The following is a 20,244-nucleotide window of genomic DNA, read 5'->3' on the forward strand; positions in this document are numbered from 1 at the left end:
CGCCACCCTCCCTTTCTTCGTGCGTCTTAGCAAATCCAAACATCCACTTATCTGCGCATTTACAGCTGGCCTTGGCTGGATGCAAACCCACAACCGGTTGACTGGTTTATTCTAAATTCATGACCACAAAAGTCAAGTGGTACTGCGGTGCTGCCCAGAAGTCATCCTTTTAAAACCCAAGTCCGGCCCAGTTACTCCTCTGCTCAAAACCCTGCAATGAGGACAGGCGACACGCCCCGGTTAAGTCTGAGTAGAAGCAAAATTCCTACCAAGCCTGCGAGGCCACTCCTGTTCCTTGCTCCCTTCCTCTCCACCCCCCGGGGGCAGAGGAACAAAACTGGTCCTCAGATTTCCTCATTGTCTCCATGGTGACACACACCATTCTCTTAGGTCACGAGGGGTCAACACCTCAGTCACTCTCCGCTCTTGCTACTTCTTCCTCCCTGTCAACCTCTCATCGGAGCCTGTCTGTTATTTCACAATAACATTCTTTATTTCCACCCCTACTCCTACCAGAACTTCTAAGTTTAGAGCAAATGTGAGGGGTGGCTGGCTCTCTACGACGCCACTGGGAGTCCGAACAAGGAATGTGTTCCAGGGAACTTGGCCTTCCCCTTTCCACGCCCACGGCCTGTGCTTCCTCGACACTGTATTTTCCTCAATGTTTATTTTAACTGACTTCGTAAGAAAACAAGGGAAGGAAAGGGAGGAATATGAGAGAAAACACCTCGGTGAATAAAATGGACCAGGATCTAATTATCCAGATACTTTCTACCTAAAGCATGACACGTCCTCCTGTCAGCGCTTTTGCCCAACAACTGTGGAGCATTTACAGTGCATTTGGCTTTATTGTAAATTCTTCCTTTCTGTGGACTTACAGAACCCCCACAAGGAAGGTACTATTATCATACTTATTTCACAGATAAGCAAGGAGCTAAAAAGTTACCTGTGATCATACAGCTGATAATAAAACCAGAACTTGAGCTAAAAGCCTGCAGCCCAGCTCCCTGTGCTCAACCGCCACTATACTGCGCTGGTTCTCGATGTTTACGCAGCTTTCTCCGGTTTTTCCCACAAGCTGCCCTCCCAGCGGTCTCTCCCTCCCGGGCGCTCTGGTGACCCTGTTCCCTTCCATCTTCATTCAGAAGGGATTTCTCACTTTCTTCTTTGACCATCTGAACTCTCATAGCAATTTATCCGCTATAGTACATACTTATTTTTTTTAAGAACTTTCATTGAGATATAATTGACATACAATAAACTGCATATATTTAAAGGGTACAGTTTGATATTTTTTTCTTATTGGTAATGTGTATATGGCAGTCCCAACCTCCCAATTCATCCCACCCCAGGCCCCCTCCAAGCACTCCCTCTCCCTTCCCCCCCACCCCGCTTTCTCCCCTTGGTGTCCATATGTTTGTTCTCTACATCTGTGTCTCTATTCCTGTCTTGCAAACCAATTGATTTGTACCATTTTTCTAGATTCCACATATATACATTAATATACGATATGTTTTTCTCTTTCTGACTCACTTCACTCTTTATGACAGTCTCTAGGTCCATCTACGTCTCTATAAATGTTCCAATTTTGTTTCTTTTTACAGCTGAATAATATTCCATTGTATATATGTACCACATCTTCTTTATCCATTCATCTGTTGATGGACATTTAGGCTGATTCCATGACCTGGCTATTGTAAATAGTGCTGCAATGAATATTGGGGTGCATATAGTACATATTTATTAGCCTCTGTTTTGTATAACCTATTCATGTCATCCAGCCCTGGAAGAGTCCTCCAAGTATTTCTAGGTGTTCCAGGAAAGGAACCACCTGTACTCAGAGTCCCCTGCCAGCGACTCCCTCAAGCCTGTCTCCCAAAGGCAAGAAGGAGCATCTCCGCTTTCACGCATCACTTCCTCGGATGGATGCTGGCGGCCTACGAGGTACCACCCTGGAGATACATTTGTGATCACAATAGATGAAAATTACTGCCTTAAGAACTTTCATTTAGCAAAGAGATCAGATAATAAACATCATAAAAAGTAAATTGCATAGTATTCTAGAAGGAAAAAGGGCTTTAAAGAACAGAAAATCAGAGTTAGGGGATGGAAATGCCGGCAGGGAGGGGGCTGCAATTTTAAGTGAGTGGCCAAGGTCATACACATTTCACTCTCTGAGGATAATAACAAGTTTGTTTTTAGATACGTTAAGTATGAGATGTAGATGGGTGATGCAAATGGCCTGGGGTCAGTGTGAGATTTTAAAAAAAACAAACAACTAGATTTGAACAGAGGGGACAGAGCAGAAGATAATAGTCTCCTTTTTTCCCCCTTTCAATTCATTTAATTTCAACAATCTGTCAAAAAAAAAAAAAGAGCCAATAAACAAATATTGAATTACATTTTGTTGGATTTTTCAAACCCTCAAACTGCAGACTTATACAAACAGCTTGTGTGTCTTCCACTCTGACCACCCTGCTACTTTTTCATATACCACAGGCCACCCATAGATACAAAGCCGGGGTGGGGGGTAGGGGTGGTGCGTGAAGCTGACACAGTCTACTTGGAACCAGGAGACAGGAGGGCGATGAAGCCTGAGGACACACATATGGACAAAATGTAGTTCACTGTGGGGTTGAAGTTCTTCAATATAAAGAAGGAAGCATCAATGACCAAGACCAGAAACAGGGTGTTCTTATAGACGATGGAATATGTTGTGGCTTCATAATCAGCAACTTCATCCTTCTTCCTTCCAAGATTCCTTCCGAGACATCTTTCTACTATCAGCGTCAGAAAGTTTTCAAGTCACTTGTTTGGAAACAGCATTCTCCCTCTTCTGTGCTACTTTGTGCTTGAGAACAGATTTCACATTTTTGTATGCAAAGGCTACCAAAGTGCTTACTAGGGTCATCGCACTATACACAACAGCAGACTGAATAAGCCCCATGTGCCATATTCGCCAGTGTAGCCAGATGCGGATGGCGGACACGAGAAAGACGTTCCCGAAGAAGAGCGCCGAGGACTCGGCTGAGAGCTTGCGGCTGAAATCCTGCAAGAGCGGGTCCTCCTCGGACTGCTCTTTGGAGCCGCCTTTGGGAGCCATGGTGGAACCGGAGCAGCGAGCCGGGGGGGGGCCGAGCTGGGGGGGCCGAGCCGGGCAGGGGCCGCGGGCACCTCCCCTGCAGATAATAGTCTCTTAAGGGTTCTCCCGGCTTCTAATCTCCTGCCTTCGAAATCATTCTCTGTGTTGTATCCAGCCTGATCTTTGCAAAACACAAATCCAGTCCCATCACACCCCTGTGTATCTAAAGAACTTGTTATTCTATCTGGCTTTATTTCTTTGGTGACTACTTGCAGTGCCCAGAAGACAGCAGTGTGGATGAGCACTAGTTTTCTTCCTCTTTTTTTTTAAGATTTATTTTATTATTTATTTTTGGCTGTGTTGGGTCTTCGTTGCTGCACACGGGCTTTCTCTAGTTGTGGCAAGCAGGGGCTATTCTTCGTTGCAGTGCTGGGGCTTTTCATTGCAGTGGCTTCTCTTGTTGTGGAGCATGGGCTCTAGGTGCACAGGCTTCAGTAGTTGTGATATGTGGGCTCAGTAGTTGTGGCTCACGGGCTCCAGGGTGCAGGCTCAATAGTTATGGTGCACGGGCTTAGTTGCTCCGTGGCATGTGGGAATCTTCCTGGCCCAGGGATCGAACCGGTGTCCCCTGCATTGACAGGAAGATTCTTAACCACTGCGCCACCGGGGAGATCCCTAGTTCTTTTCTTTTCCCTTTCCTTCTCCAGATAGAATGTCGGTTTATCAGGGAAAATGAATTTAATTATTTGTTAATGTGATAAGTTCAGATAGATATAAAAAAAAGACTAAAAACTTCTCAATGGGATTAATTGTGAGGATTAAATGACATGATATCATGATGGGTATTCTATAAATTACATCTTAGATTATTTATAGCTTCCCCAGAATAAGAGCGTTGCTCAGGAGAACAAAAGCAGCAAGGTGTTTGCCTCCCAGTGGAGTTGAGCTCAGTACTGTTTGGGTCACACCGAGGAGTCGACTCTGAGTGGGACCGATGTGCTCCGAGGAAGTTTTGCACGTGTGCTCGTCTGCTTCTGTGCCTCAGCCGATGTCCCATCTGATGCTTGAATTTCTCTCTGCCTTCACTTCCTGATCCACTGGGGCAAGTCATCAAGAGGACCTTTTCCCAATGTCTTACTTTTCCCAGGGAAGGCATGAGTCAATGTTGGGCTACGCAGCTTAGATGGAATTTGAGCACCACGTAGGATGTTCAGTCTTAAATGCCTGCTGGTTGTAACAGCCTGTGCCCTCACTGACTTCATGACTCTGAAATCCCCTCGGGGCCCTGGTTGGATTGGACAAGTCTGTTGCAAATATCCCTGGTTTGGACACTGGTTGTCTGATTGGCACATAAGTGAGACCACGTGGGGCTTCTCTGGTGGTGGAGGGAAGCAGAATTTAAGGAGGGAAGGGACATGTCACGTCACTTAATCAAGGAGGCTGTTAGACTCAGAGGGCTCTCATGCCCTGGGGACCTAGGTGAGCAAAGCAAAATCTAAGCCTGTAAATGGGTCAAGGTTACGAAATCGAAACCGAAGGACAACCCGTCACAAACAGCCAACTAGCCTTTAAGCTACAGCAGATCAATAACGTCCTTACTTCGCTCGCTCACTTTATAAGTCTCTCCCAGCTCCTAGCCACTTCCGGTTTGGTGCTGCCCAAATTGCAATTGATTTTTTCTCAGATAAACTCTTTAACATTTGAAGTAGGCCTCAGTTTATCTTTGAACAAAGTTCTTGCAGTGTAACATCCCGCCACACACAGGCAGGATTACTGATGACAGCCCTGCTGAAGGGTCATCGGTCTCTGGTTAAGCATTTCTGTTCTGTAAACATGAAGCTATTAGTTACAGCCCCATCTATAATAGTCAAACATTAGCAGCAACCAGAATATCTATGACTAGCACAGAAGCAAGTCACTATTAGACAGCGAGTAAAATTATAGCTGTGGACATTTGTGAAAATATTTATGGTTTAAAAAAAGGCAGAATATAAACTTTCATTTATATTATGCTTAAAACTAATTGTGGGAAAGAAACTGGAACGATATGGAGAATAAAACCAATTGTTATGCTTGGGCTCTGAGGGTAATTTTTCTTTTAAACATTTATAAGTATTTTATAATTTTGCTTAGTCAGTGCTCTTATATCAAATGAATACAAATAAGAAGTTGGTTTTACTTTTTTTTTTTCTGCTTGAAAACAGATAAAATGAGAAGGGGAGATAGTAATTTACAATGACGTTCTCCAAGGTTCAGAGGCAATGATCAAAGAAAAAAGTGTTCACTTTACCTGGTGAGACAAGCAAATATTCCATACTTCCCACCCCCTTTGAAAAACCATTGTAGCTGTTTGTTGAATTTACGTTTGCAATTTAATGCGAGCCAGGGATCATATTAAAAAGGAACTGTTTTAAGAGAAAACACAGCGCAAGAGAAAAACATTAACCAATTCTTAGAACAAACCTAATTACATTTTCACTTATATCCTGAAAAGAAGTTTATCTCCTGTACTTTACTGCACCATACAACTGATTGGCAGAGTTTCCCCATTTGAGTGAAGTCCTTCAGCTTGTTTTAATGTATCTTCATTACTCAGACCTAGCAGTTTGGTGTTTAGATGCAGAGACACGTGCTTTTTCATGGTTGTGTCTTCTGTTGTCTGGAGACTCATAAAACCAGAGGGTGGACAGATTCTGTTTTGTTCTTATAATTTGCCCAAGCCATTTTAGTGTGTGATTGGTGTCCTACAGCAGTTCATAAAAGATAATGTCTTCTGTCTTAGGATGCAGATTTTCAAATAGAGAAGAGTCTCAGGTTTTTGGATTATAAAGGTCAACCAGAGCAAACTCAATTTGGTATAACCTTAAAAACAATATTGCTGTCCTGTGGAATGAAAATGTTAGATATATTTAATTTTAGCTTCTTTGACAATTTGTGACAATTAACCTCAGAGTTTTAAAAACTAGATGGGGACTTCTCTGGTGGTGCAGTAGGTAAGAATCCGCCTGCCAATGCAGGGGACATGGGTTTGAGCCCTGGTCGGGGAAGATTCCACATGCCACGGAGCAACGAATCCCGTGCGCCACAACTATTGAAGCCCATACGCTTCTCTTTCTGCAGAGCATGGGCTCTAGGTACATGGGCTCGATAGTTGTGGCTCACGGGCTCCAGACCACAGGCTCAGTAGTTGTGGTGCACGGACTTAATTGCTCCGTGGCATGTAGGATCTTCCCGGATCAGGGATCGAACCCGTGTCCCCTGCATTGGCAGGTGGACTCTCAACCACTGCACCACCTGGGACGTCCTCGCTGTTCTGTTAAACTTTCATCTCATCTTATACAAGCTCTCATTCTAGTTAGTGACCACTCCTGTTTTCTCATTGCTTTGGTTACATTTCCTTCCCTGGCAGGTGACCAGCTTATTAAAGTGGGGACTCTTTAGGATCTGGTCCAGATCAACAGTGACTGAAAGGGCTCTTCCATCTGGTGGATGTGTCTGCCTGAATTTGATTTGATGTCAAAATTGGAACCATAAAGAGTGATGAGGCAGCACTGGGAACTAAAAGAAAAGAATGAAATGTTTTGAAATAATTTGAAACTTTGCCAGTATGATTTTAATGAAAGCATTTTAATCAAGCCTTCTTAATTAAAAAAAACCAACAATCAAGTAGACAATATGAATTCATTCTCAATTAGATGATTAGGGCAATGCATATGAAACAGCCCATCCGACTACCCAGATATTCGAGCAGAAGGGTGGGTGCACGTAAAGTTGTACAAAATGATCTTGTTTCACAGGGTTCTGGATGATGATTAGGGAGGATAATGTACTTCTGGCCTGAGCTGAACTCTCTGGAGATTGTGGGCATTTGTGCTGAAGCAAAGCATTGCTGGATCAACGGGCAAAACACTCCAACTAGACAGAAAAACTCTCTCAGCATTTGGGGAGCAGAAAAGCTGCATTGGCTACGAAGGTCTTGGTGTGTCATTTAGGTTTTACTGCAGAAAGGAAGCTCATTCCTTTTCTTCTCAAATATTTAATATTACCTCTGCGTCTCCCCCCCCCCCACTTCTCTCTCTCTTACACGCACACACGCACGGGCACACGCACATTCCTCTTTCTTTTATTTATTCTTTAACTTCTAGACTTTGCATCCTGTGGCTCATACACTCACGGCTGCAAAGTGCTGCTCAAAGCCCTTCCTCCCCCTACAAGCCTCCCCACGGCTGCTTTTCGAGCCTTGCCTTGTCAGCCTGGGAAAAGGTCCTGGTGTCGCAAGAGTTTTATCAGAACCTGCCGCTGTGGGTGTCTCCCGGCCCCACAGAGTCCTCAGCAGCCACCCTGATCGACCGCCCGCTGCTGGATTTCTCCTCCTGCATTTCTGCCCCGGTCCTCCAGCACTTCAAGTGTGTTTGGGGAGCAGATTTGCTCCCAGACCCGGATGAATGTGTCTGTCTGATAAAAGCATGGGGATTCGGGTGACTCGAGTCTTTTTTCCACCCCCAGTCCCTGATTTTGGTAGCAGAAATAGATCTGCACTATCTATAAGTGATAGGCTGGAAGATGCGTCACGACATGCTTGTGAGTGAGGACAGCCTTGACTGTACCTGGAGAAAACTAGACCTCTTCCATTAATAGTAAGGAAGCAACAGACCTGGTCAGCTTGGAGCCGAGTTGATTTCATCCCATGGATTAGTTTCCTAGCTGCTGTCCTAAGGTGCCACACATAGCGCAGCTTAAAACCACTGAAATTTATTTTCTCACAATTCTGGAGGCCAGAAGTCTAAAATCACAAAAGCGTCTCCAGGGTTGGCTCTTTCCGGAGGCCGGAGACTCCGCTCCACGCCACTCTCCTGGCGTCTGCTGGTCCCTGGAGGTCCCTAGGCTTGGAGACACATCACCCCACTTTTCTGCTTCCATTGCCACAAGGCGTTCTCTTCTCTGTATGTCTGCATCCACATTTCCCTCTTTTTATAAGGATACCAGTCATTGGGTTAGGGTCCAGCCTACTCCAATGTGACCTCATCCTTACTCGATTACATCTGCAGTGACCCTACTTCCAAATAAAGTTACATTCACTGGTATTAGGGGTTGGGACCTGAGCATAGGTCTTTGCTTGGACAATTCAACCTAGTTCGTGGCATCTCCACACTTTTCTGGACTTACAGCTCCACTTCGCCCTTCTTCCTCCTCAGGTCGGTCCTGGGGCTTTGGCGCTCAGTCAAGCCTGCACATTCTGGAGCTTTCCTACCTGCCTTCCCCTTGCATCTCAGGTTTGCCTCACTGACTGTTTCCATCACCATTGTTCCCTCAGGGGCCTGATCTTTGCTAAAGGGATTGTGAATTGTAGGTGGCTTTTGATGTATGCCCTTTGGGGAACAAAGCTCCGTAGACCCTTGACATCCTTAAATTACACAGTGTGATTTCAGCTATTAGAAAGTAAATACACGTGCCGAGACGCGATCTGTAATTTGGGGGCATCCTTCTGAATCGGGCGGTTCTGCCACGTGTATGGAGTCTCCCAGAGCTGGTACGTGAGCCCAGCTTGCCACCTGCCATCCACCCACCACCCTGGCTCACTGACTGGTTCTCTATCCAGTATCTGTCTTTTTTTTTTTTTTTTTTTTTTTGAGAACATTGTCCATTGAGAGAGAAAATACATGTTCATGAAATGCTGCCAGGAAGTTGGAGCTTGGGAGAAAGAACAGCAGCCCAGATAAATATTTTTGGATATGTATAAATTTGGAGATTCTGGAAGATCTCATGTATTCCTCATGAACCTCAGGGATCTATCGTTGCATGTTGTACTGCTGTGATTTTCAAGTTATATATATATTTTTTTAATTTTCAATTTTTTTTTTAGCAGCAGCATGTTTTTTTCCCAAAAATATTAACTGGAACTTTAATGTATCATATAATAATAGATAAAAATGAACCAGCAGATTCATCAAGGACTTATAGAGATGTTATTGTTTTTTGCAATTTGGTGAGATAGAACCTTCTAACTTGCATTCAAAAAAGGAAGAGGCCTGTTTAACAGGACAGCCTTAAGAATCCACCTCCTCTCTCCCACCCTGCCCCACCCTCCCTGGGCACAGGTGCATCTGGGCGTGGTGCTCTTTGGCAGGGGTGGGCTGAATGTGAAGGTTAATGGCACCTTCAGGGTCAGGGAACAGCCACTGTGGTCCCTGTGTGTCTGGTTCTGAGGAGAACAGATGACCTTTGGGTGCTAGGACGGCCTTCACAGACCGTGGCCGCCACCCCCCCAAAGATAGCCGTCCCTGCGACCAGAGCTCCTGCCTGTGTATTTCCCCCTGCTTCTTTCTGTCAGAGTGCAGGTAACTTCAGATAGATCGCATCTCCCCTGTTCTCTCATCAGTTTTTCTCCTTTAAAAGTCTAAATGGGCATTTTTATCTTCCTCAGGGAGAACGAATTTGGTAATATTCAAGAAATCCAAAGCTGTTTTCAGCTAAGCTGTGCCAACCATTATAAACTTGAATTGGATTTACAGTAAACTTGATTGTAATCATATATTGATTTCAAATTGATTTCAAATCAATCAAATTGATTTCAATCATATATTCAAATATTTAAATTTACTCTATGACTTTTATAAAATGTGAGTTCAACTTCAAAATTAAAAAAGGCATAAAATAATAGAGAAATTTGTGAGGTGATAGATGTGTTACTTATCTCGATGGGGGAAAATCCTTTCACAATGTATGTGTATAGCAAATGATCACATTGTATGGTTTAAACATCTTACAATTTTAGTTGTCAAATATACCTCAATTTAAAATTTTTAATAAATAAAGTCTAATTTACATATCAAAAGTGAATCGAACCATACTATCTAGCTTAAATATAATCATAACAATTTTATAGATATGAGAGAAAAAATATTTTCCCATATATATATATGTACATATATTCCACCTACTGGGCCTGTCCATAGAGCGAGGTGTATCCTACGTAGAATACAGGAGAGCAGTGTTTTTCTTTTTCTTTATTTTAAATTTATTTATTTATTTATTTATTTATTTATTTTATTGGCTGTGTTGGGTCTTCGTTGCTGCACACGGGCTTTCTCTAGTTGCGGTGAGCCAGGGCTACTCTTCATTGCGGTGCATGGGCTCCTCATTGTCGTGGCCTCTCTTGTTGCGGAGCAGGAGCTCTAGGAGTGTGAGCTTCAGTAGTTGCGGCACACGGGCTTAGTTGCTCCACGGCATGTGGTATCTTCCTGGGGCAGGGATCGAACCCGTGTCCCCTGCATGGGCAGGCGGATCCTCAACCACTGCGCCACCTGGGAAGTCCGGAGCAGTGTTTTTCAACCCCAGCATTACTGACGTTTTGCAAGGATAACTCTTTGCTGTGGGGTGTCCTGGGCGTTGCAGGTACCCACTACATGCCCGTGGCCCTCCCCCACCTGGCAGTGGGGACCACAGATGTCTCCAGACATCGCCCGATGTCCCTTGGGGGAAAAATTGCCTTGGGTCAAGAACTGCTGCTCAAAAAAAAAAGAGAAAAGAGAAAAAGAAAAAAAAGAGCCACTGCTCTACGGTGATTGCAGTTTTACCCAATTATCCATGTGCATTCTAAGAGATTTTATCATATGTATTTACTACTTTGTTATTTAGTACCTATAGATTCATGCCTGTAATATCTTTTTCATAACTTTCTTGTATGATTACCAAACTACGCTGTGACCCTTTTTTTTGGCCCTGCTGTGTGGCATGCGGGATCTTAGCTCCCCAAACAGGGATGGAACCCGTGCCCCCTGCATTGGGAGAGCTCGGAGTCTTAACCACTGGACAGCCAGGGAAGTCCCATACCCTGTGACTTCTTAAAACATTAAATTCCCTATTAATCTTTTATTAATCTTGCTATTCCTACATCTTTTGTTGGTATTTTCCCTGGTAAATTACAGCCCATTCCTTTATTTTCAACCCAATTTTATGGTTTCTGTTTCACCATTTCCACAACTATCACACGTAACGTAGAACTCCACCCAACTGGTAGACCTGAATCCACCGCAGTTGTCATTCTCTCAGCAAAGGAGGTGTTGGGCTGTCGACCTCACCTTCTCTATTACTGATACTGAGCTGTGTTATGGGAAAAACTGAGAAACCCATATCCCATGACTTCCTGTGCTTCAGCGGTGCACTTGTTGGACTGTAAAAAGAATGACTACTACACTATAAGTGTAGTATTCTTTCCAGCTGAAGCCTGTGCAAAGTTTGATGCTGCTAGAGAGAAAGAAGATTCTTTCTAACCCCCTGTCTCCGAGACTTGGATTCTGAGTCAATTTGTAAGGGGCACCAGGGTGGGTCCAGATGCGCCCCACCCAGGTACAGCCCACGCCAGTCCTACCTGTTTCTGATTTTGTGGTTATTGCACAAATATAGCCTCCAGAAATAAGCAGAGCTTCCTGGTACCTCTGATACCTCTGAAAAGCTCCTTTTGTTTCAGGAATGCACCAGATAGGGAGTGCTCTGTATACATGCGAAAGAGAGATGTAAGTTACAGTTCAACATTCACTGTCTCTAGCAGGAGAGACCAATTCCCGAGGCCTGAAATGTAAGGACAGTGGTTCATTCAATTTTGGGTTATGAATTGGAGGTGCTTTTCTTGATCCCGCCCACCCCCCCGGAAGGGTCCACCTCCTCTGCCAGGACTGGGTGCCACCCACTCATCTGTCATCTGGCTCAACTGTCATCTACACAAAGCCTTTCTTTCTTCTCCCCCAGGCAGCGCTAATGGCTTCCTCCTCTGGGTCCCCCAGCCTGTGGTGTGTGCTATATTTAGAACTAAACAAATTGTTCTCTGATGATTTGTTCATTTCTCTGTCTTGCCCAGGAGGCGATGAGCTCTTGGAGCTGGGGACTGTGTCCTCGTCATTTTTATAGACCATCTCCTTCTGTTGAATGAATCTCTGAGTCTATTTTCATATCTTTCTGAACTCCTTTCAGTGATTCTCACTGTCACCGACATAAACTCCAAACTTCACTTCTGTCAAATGCCTCAACCTGTCAGGGTGAGCAAACATTTACAGGCTCCCCTAAGCACAGTGGGCTCTCTTGACTGTTTGGAACACACCACCCCAAACATCAAACCACCCCCTTTGCCTGCTCTGGTTAACCCTTCCTCATCCTCAGGATTGGTTAGGAGCACACACTGGGTGTTCCTACCGTATTCTGTGCTTTCTCAGCACGTGAGTCAACACACGATGCTAGGATCGTCCGCTTGTGTGTCTGCTCTATCCCCCCAGACTCAAGGATCCTTGAGCAGAGAGCATGGGACTCGGTAAATATTTGCTGATCATTTCTTACAAAATCCATGTGGTATAGCAGGAAACTCTGGAGTAGAATAGAAAGCGTTCATAAGCCAAAGTTACAAAACGTGTGTTCTCATCCAGGTTCTGTTATTTACGCACGGGGAAGAAAATAAAGTATAAAAGTTTGCCTAACTCTAAGAGTGTATTAGCAAAAAGTAGACATGAGCAAAGAGAACCAGGCCCCTGCCAGGAAGTAGGAGCCAAAGCACAAGGACAGTGAAACAAAGCAGACAACTCAGCTTAGCGGCAACTGGGGAAACTAAGAAGATCCAGCGGAAAGGGGCATCGACTCTTCAGGCCACAATGTCCGACGAGGCAGGCCAGAGGACAGGCCTGTGCCCAGGCAGGAGGGTGCCGCCAAGATCTCCCCAGGGACAAAAGGAGGAAAGAATCAGTTTTGGGCTTTGGATAAAAATAAGACATCAAGCCTGAGGTTTATTTATGCACATGTCTGCCCTTGATGCCGTGGCGAAGCCATTGGAACAAATCCGTGTCAGCCTCGTGAGCTCGCTGCTTGGAAGGGAGAGGGCGGGCTCAGGCTTTGGCAGCTCCTGTGACGTGAACGCGACGTGACAGCTGCCTGCACTGCTCGCCCTGGGCCTTGTCAGCATGGACCACCTGTGTGCGAGGGGGCAGGTCATTCAAAACCTCTGTCTCAGGATCTTTCTCTGTAAAAATGAGGAAGTACACTTACATTTTGAATCTCAGACAGTAATTAGCCTTGAAAATTTTATAGACATATAAATCGTCTACGCCTCTGCCCACGGCCCTTCATGGCCTTGAATGTAGCCCTAGGGGGGCAGCGATGTGTCCTGTGTCCTCTGTGCCACCACTGAGTGTCCAACCTGGCTGTCACACACAGTGGGTGCTTTAAAATGGATTGTATTCTTTGACAGACGTAGAGCCATTTCTCATTAAATCTCTCTCCTCTCTCATGGGTTAGACTCTGAAAGCCCACATTTTGCCTTCCTTCCTTGTTAGTTTATTCACTTAACAGAGATCTGCTGTGTGTCTCTCGTCTGTGTCAGGAGTGAAGCTGTGCAGACAAAGTAGACTGGTCCCCAGACACAGGGTATGTGAGTGCTGCTTTGCTCACAGTAGTGGTGGTGATTAAGGGCAGTGTCCTGCAGGTGAGGTGGAACAGTGTATTCTGAGGGCCTGGCCTTGTCTAGGTTTGTCTCACACTGGTCAGAATGGCCATAATCAAAAAAGTCTACAAATAGCAAATGCTGGAGAGACTGTGGAGAAAAGGGACCCCTCCTACGCTATTGGTGGGAATGTAAATTGGTACAGCCACTGTGGAGAACAGTATGGAAATTCCTTAAAATCTAAAAATAGAATTACCATATGACCCGGCCATCCAACTCCTGGGCATATATCTTAAAAAAGATGAAAGCAAAAAGTCTAATTCGAAAAGGTACATGCACCCCAGTGTTTATAGCCACACTATTTACCATAGCCAAGATATGGAAGCAACCTAAATGTCCATCAACAGATGATCGGATAAAGAAGATGTGGTACATATATACAATGGAATATTACTCAGCCATAAAAAAGAATGAAATAATGCCATTTGCAGCCACCTGGATGGATCTGGAGATTATCATCTAAATGAAGTGAAACAAAGACAAATATCATATGAGATCACTTGTATGTGGAACCTAAAAAAAATGATACAGATGAACTTATTTCCAAAACAGAAATAGACTCACAGACTTAGAAATTGCGAGGGAAGGGATTTGGGATTAACAGATAAAAACTATGTATAAAATAAACAGCAATGATTTACTGTATAGCACAGGGAACTATATTCAATACCTTGTAATAATCTATAATGGAAAAGAATCTGAAAAAGAATATATGTATACACATATGTATAACTGAATCACTGCTGTATAGCAGAAACATTGTACATCAACTATACTTCAATAAAAAAAATAAAAAGGCAGAGGGTGGCAGTTCTGCAGTCAGGCTATGTTCTGTCCTCACTCTACCTCTCACCATCCGTGTCACCTTGAGCATGCTACTTGCTCCTCCAAACCTCAGTGTACTCTCTGCAGGGTGAGAATAACAAAGCACCTGCCACATGAGGTTGACATGGGGAGTCCGTGGACCATGTCTGGTACCCTAGCCGTGATCAGCATGCAGTGAACGCCAGGCATCACTTGCTCCTTATTGAGTTCTGACATCAGTGTGTCAAATCGGTGCCACTATCCCTACGTCCATGTGAAGAGAACGCATCTTAGCTTAAATAAATGAAGATGACACCTTTCGTTCAGCAGCTGATTAGGGGTTTGAATTCAGTTCTGTCAGACAACCAGAGAGGGGGCTCTTTTTGCAGTGCCATGCTGAATTAGAGGTGGTCTCTGAACTTAGGAAACTTTCTTTTGAGCTGTGCAGAGCCCACTGCCTCTCTTTCCTTATTCCACCCCCTTTCTCCTTTCTTCTGCAGCCTCCCCTCCTCTCCAGGGCCAGGCTCTTGGGGCCGGGAAGGGGGAGTGTGAGCTTTAATCAGCCAGTTACCACATCCCCTCTGGGTGATGGGGCTCACTGGCAGGCTCCTGGAGGAGTGGGGGAGGGTGGAGGAATCTTCTGGAGAAGTTTCATGACTCTAAGAAAGAAAAGAGACAGCTGAGAATGACTGGACAGGGTGATGGAGGTAATCTGAATCCTCAGCATCACTGTTGCTCACATGTAAATTACGCAACTTGCAACCAACTGCCCTCCCTGTTTCCATGCCGCAGGAGAGAGATGATAAATTATGAGAGACCATAAATTTACTTGTTTTAAAGTTATTTCAAATAGGAATGTCTATTACTTTTTTTTTAAGAACTTTTATTGAGATACAGTTAACAGACAATAAACTGCATATATTTAGAGCGTACAATTTGGTATCCCAATCTCCCAATTCATTCCCCCCAACCCTCCCTGCTTTCCCCACTTGGTGTCCATATGTTTGAGGAACGTCTATTACTTTTAGCCAAAAGAATCTAAATGGTCTTTGGTGTTATCACCACATGAATTAATCAAGGTGGTGATTAATACAGTTAAATCTTTGTGGGATTTTCAGACACTAAAATTATTGTTCCAGACCTGGTAAGAGGTTTACATAGTGAATTATGGCATTTTGGGTTGGAAGGAGTCTTAAAGATTATTAAGAGTGTTTACTAAATCTACATCCATAACTTTCCCAGTTACCTAGTTTTGCATAACAAATCAACTTAAAGCTCAATGACTTAGAACAATCTAAATCAGTTCAGTATTATGACGGCTGGCTTTATGTGTCCACTTGGCTAGGTTATAGTATTGGGTCATTCGGTCAAATACTAATCTAGGTTGTTGCTGTGAAGGCATTTTATAGATGTGATTAAGATCTATAATCAGTTGACTTTTTTTAAAATTAATTTATTTATTGGCTGTGTTGGGTCTTTGTTGCTGCGCATGGGCTTTTTCTAGTTGCGGTGAGCAGGGGCTACTCTTCATTGCAGTGCGCAGGCTTCTCACTGCGGTGGCTTCTCCTGTTGTGGAGCACGGGCTCTAGGCGTGTGGACATCAGTAGTTGTGGCTCTCGGGCTTAGGTGCTCCGCGGCATGTGGGATCTTCCCAGACCAGGGCTCAAACCCGTGTCCCCTGAATTGGCAGGCGGATTCTTAACCACTACGCCACCAGGGAAGTCCAATAATCAGTTGACTTTAAGTAAAGGAGGTCATCCTTGATCATACGTCATAACCATCTTCGGAATATTCCTCTAAGTCCTTCCAGTTAGAAGTAACAGAGCAATCTTACACGACAGGTGCTTCTGGCGACCTCTCCCTTGTATTTCCCTTGACATGGACATTGAGCTGTCCACCCCTCCTATAACCCCACCCTCTTTCAGGCAGTCTATTCCATAAGACTCTCTTACTGCAGTTCTATTGCTCCAGAAGGTGGTCCCCTCAGAAAGACTTAAAGGCCCAAGGCAGGCCCTTTCTCCCTCATCATCCACATCTGGTCCATAGAAGATACATGACTTAGGTATCTTTGCCTTGATCATCTCTGGGAGGACAGACCAACTCCATCTCCATCTTAGTCCATGCCAGCTGAGGCGCCTCCTTGGAAAAGGTTCTGCATGCCCAGGCCCTTGCACTCTAGGCCTGTGACAGGAGTAGAAGTCCCCATGGTCTCCAAAATGCCTCAGATATTGTGTAAGAAGATTGAGGCTTTCTCTACAGCTCTTTTCTTTCTGCACTCTCACCAGAACTGCTCTTAACAGTGTGTTTACAGCCACGTAGGCTTTTTCTAGCATGCACTCCAAAACTCTTCCAGCCTCTACCCATTACTGAGTTATGAAGTCACTTCCACATTTTTAGATATTTGTTACAGCATCTCCCATACCTAATCACCTCCTAAAAGCTCCACCTCCTGATTCCATCACCTTGGTGGTTTGATTTCAACCTAAGCATTTTGGAGGGATATAAACATTCAGTCCACTGCAGTCCTCAAAGGAGCTAGCTAGCCTGTGGTGTATTCTCTACCGACCAGACTGGAGTCAGGCACTGTGCACTGCCCCCCTCTAGATGTGGGGTGGGGTCAAGCTCTCAGATTTGCCCTGTGGAAGTTCTTTCACAAAGGGAGGGAGGGACTCACATCACATCCTTAGATTTCTGCAGAGAAGCCTCTTCCAAACTCCTCCCCCAATCTCAAAACCTGCATCCTTTCATACTCTTGATAAGAATGGAGTTTAATTTTCATCATCTTCTTTTGGAAAGTTGCAAGTCCTATTAGGTGGTGTGTTCCACAACTCACTTTAATATCTGATATGTATTATTTTCCTAGGGCTGCCATAAGAAAGGGCCAAAAACTTGGCGGCTTAAAACAATAGATATTTATTGTCGCACTGTTATAAAGTCCAGAAATTTGAAGTTAAGGTGCTAGCAAGGGCATGGTCCTCTGAAGGCTCTAGGGAAGAAGCCTTCTTTCCCTCTTGCTAGCTTTTGGTGACCCCTGGCCATCCTTGGTGTGCCTTGGCTGCATCACCCCAACCTCGGCCTCCATCTTCACATGACCTTCTTCTGTGTGCCTCCTCTGTGTCTTGGTATCCTAATCGCTCTACTTTTTTTTTTTTTTTTGGAATAAAGACACCAGTCATTGGATGTAAGGCCCTCTCTAATCAAGGATGACCTCAATTTAACTTGACCACATCTGCAAAGACTCTGTTTCCAAATGCGGTACAAGGGGTTCGGACTTGAACACAGCTCTTTGCGGGAGACCACTGAATCCACTGCACTAGGTTACTTGACACAAAAATATTTTTACATAAGCTTTCAATAAGCTTAATGAATGGAGCTTAATGATGAGATTATATTAAAAATAAAACTAAAATAAGTTGCCCCATATGCAGTTTCTGTGACAGTTAGGTCCTTAATTATGTGCTGTCTTACCTGCATCCCAATTAGTTTTACCTCTTGTCCGGGTTTTTTGAGGGTAGTGGCCTCATCTTCCACTTGTTTTGTGTCCTTCCAAGGTGCCTAGCCCACCGGTTAGCACAGAGTGCCCAGTATCTTTCAGCAGCAGTGCAGGGGCTTCAGCTGTTGCATGAGAGATTTAGGTTAGACATAAGACATATTTCCTGATGTTGAAAATAATCACTGCAGGCATGGATTCCTGAGGAAGGGTGGGGAATTTCTGCCTCTGGCCTTACAGCCCAGTGTGTAGCTCAGGGAAGCATGCTGTCCTACTCACTGACTCTAGCAACCCTTCATTCTAAGAAATACCATTATTTTATACATTACTGGGAAAGAAAAAAAATGCTGCTGCATGTAATTGTGAGGCTTTGTGAATAGAAGATGCACTGTAATCTCAGAGATGTTAAAAATGAAAGAAAAAAAGGTGACTCTTAGGACTGATGAGCTAGGGTATTGGAACAGAAAATAGTCTCTTTCTGACTGCAAAAAAGCAGGCCTATGGGATGGATGCCCACCTTCCCAGCCATGCAAGCAGGATAGGGAATCCTGCATTTGGTTTGCAGGAGTGAGTGTGGTGACTGAGCAGGTTTTGCAGTTTGGCAGACGTGTGTTAGCATTTTACCTTTAGTTCTCGGAGTCTCAGTTCCCTTCTCTGTAAAGGTGAAATAACATCATCCTTATAGGGCTTTTTGTGGATCCAATGAGATGATGTAAGTGAACACGCCCATCTCAGAGCCTGGGACCTTGCAGGTGAGTTTCTTCTTCCCTGTCCTGGGTCTGACCGCCATGCCTCCCCCAGCAGCCCTCCCTGAGAAAGTAAAAAATAACTTAGAATACATGATGACCTCAGACCACTTACATTCTTAAAACTTACTTCTTTAGATTTTAAGTAGATTTCTCTGTGTCTCATCACTCTTGGGTATCATATTAGTTTCCTGCTCCTGCAGGTAATAAGGTACCACACATTTTGTGCCTTAAAACAACCCAGATTTCTTCTCTTGCAGCTCTGGAGGACAGACGTCTGGCACAGGTCTCTGGGCTAAAGGAGCTGTAGGCGTTGTCTGTTTCAGGAAGGGAGGGTGCTCTAAGGGGGCATCTGTCCCTCTGCGCTTCCAGCCTGCATTCCAGGCTCGGGGCCCCTTCCTCCATCCTGAAAGCCAGCAGCCTTGCATCTCCCGTGGCTTTCCTCCGTGGTCACAACGCCCTCTGTCCGGCTCTCTGGCCCTTTCTTCTGTCTTCCTCTTCCATTTTTAAGGATTTTAAGAAGGATTACATTGGGCCCAACAGCATCATCCAGAACTGTCTCCCTTTTGGAAAGTCAGCTGACTAGCAGCCTTGATTCCACCTGCTATCTTGGCTTCCCTTTGCCGTGTAACATAACATTTTCACAGGTTCCGCGGATTAGGACGTGGACATCTTTGGGGACCGCTGTTCTGAGAACCACAGGTATTTAAGAACATCTATATTGGAGGACCGTGGCGCGGCAACGGTATCCCTTCCTTCGTTGTCAGCCGCAGCCTCCTGGAGCCATTTTCAGCTGCTGCCGCCGCCGCCTCTCAAGCCATTGCATCCGCCGCCCCCGACGCCTCCATCCGCGCTCCGGGCCCCATATCCGTGCGGCGGGGACTCTCCTCTCTCCAGAGCCCCGATCATTTTTGGTCCCCCGGCCTGTGCGGTGCGGAAAAATAAAAAGAGAGAGAAGGGGCTCGGAAGCGCCAGGCGGGGAGGAGAGGGGAGATTTGGAAACTACGACTGCAAATAATAATTGAAAACAATACATTAATATACCATAGCAATTAAAAGAGCAGGAGAGAATAACAAAAAATCCGTATATCTCCCTTGTTTCTTGGTTGATTAGAAAGATATTGTGTGTGGATTTAAAAAATTCTCGTTTGAATGCTTACAACTGCATTGATATCTCTATCATAGCACTTATGTATTCTATCAAAATGACCCATTTATTTATGTGTCTTCTCCCCCGCTAGTATATATGCTTCCTGTTCATCTCTGAATTCCCTGAAGACAGCGCAGTAATTCCTATAAAGGAGATACTTTGAAATGATTATATGAAACTGAATGAATTTGATTTATTTTGCAACAATTTCTTTGTATTCTCCTTCTTTAACTATGACAAATGCCTTCCAAAACCCAAGTGCCTTTGCTTTCACAAATTTTGTGTTTCCTTTTATATAACACTTTTTCATCTCACATACATTGAGAAATGAATGATTTCTTTCATTCTATTAAGTGGAAATTCACACAAGAAACACAAAAGTGAAAATAATAATAAAATTATTTTCAAGGTTTTTAAAAGGAGAATGAAAGTCTATGAAGTTTCTTAATATCTATAATCAGGATTTTATTGCAAATGCAAAAGGAACTT

General features: G+C 44.4%; 1 pseudogene; it reads right to left on the reverse strand.

The window, feature by feature from the left end:
* Positions 1-2,559: 2,559 nt before the first annotated feature.
* On the reverse strand, positions 2,560-3,103 carry LOC130831448 (translocon-associated protein subunit gamma-like; annotated as a pseudogene).
* Between the last annotated feature and the right edge of the window lie 17,141 nt (positions 3,104-20,244).

The sequence above is a fragment of the Hippopotamus amphibius genome, chromosome 11 (genome assembly GCF_030028045.1).
Source record: "Hippopotamus amphibius kiboko isolate mHipAmp2 chromosome 11, mHipAmp2.hap2, whole genome shotgun sequence".
NCBI lineage: Eukaryota > Metazoa > Chordata > Mammalia > Artiodactyla > Hippopotamidae > Hippopotamus > Hippopotamus amphibius.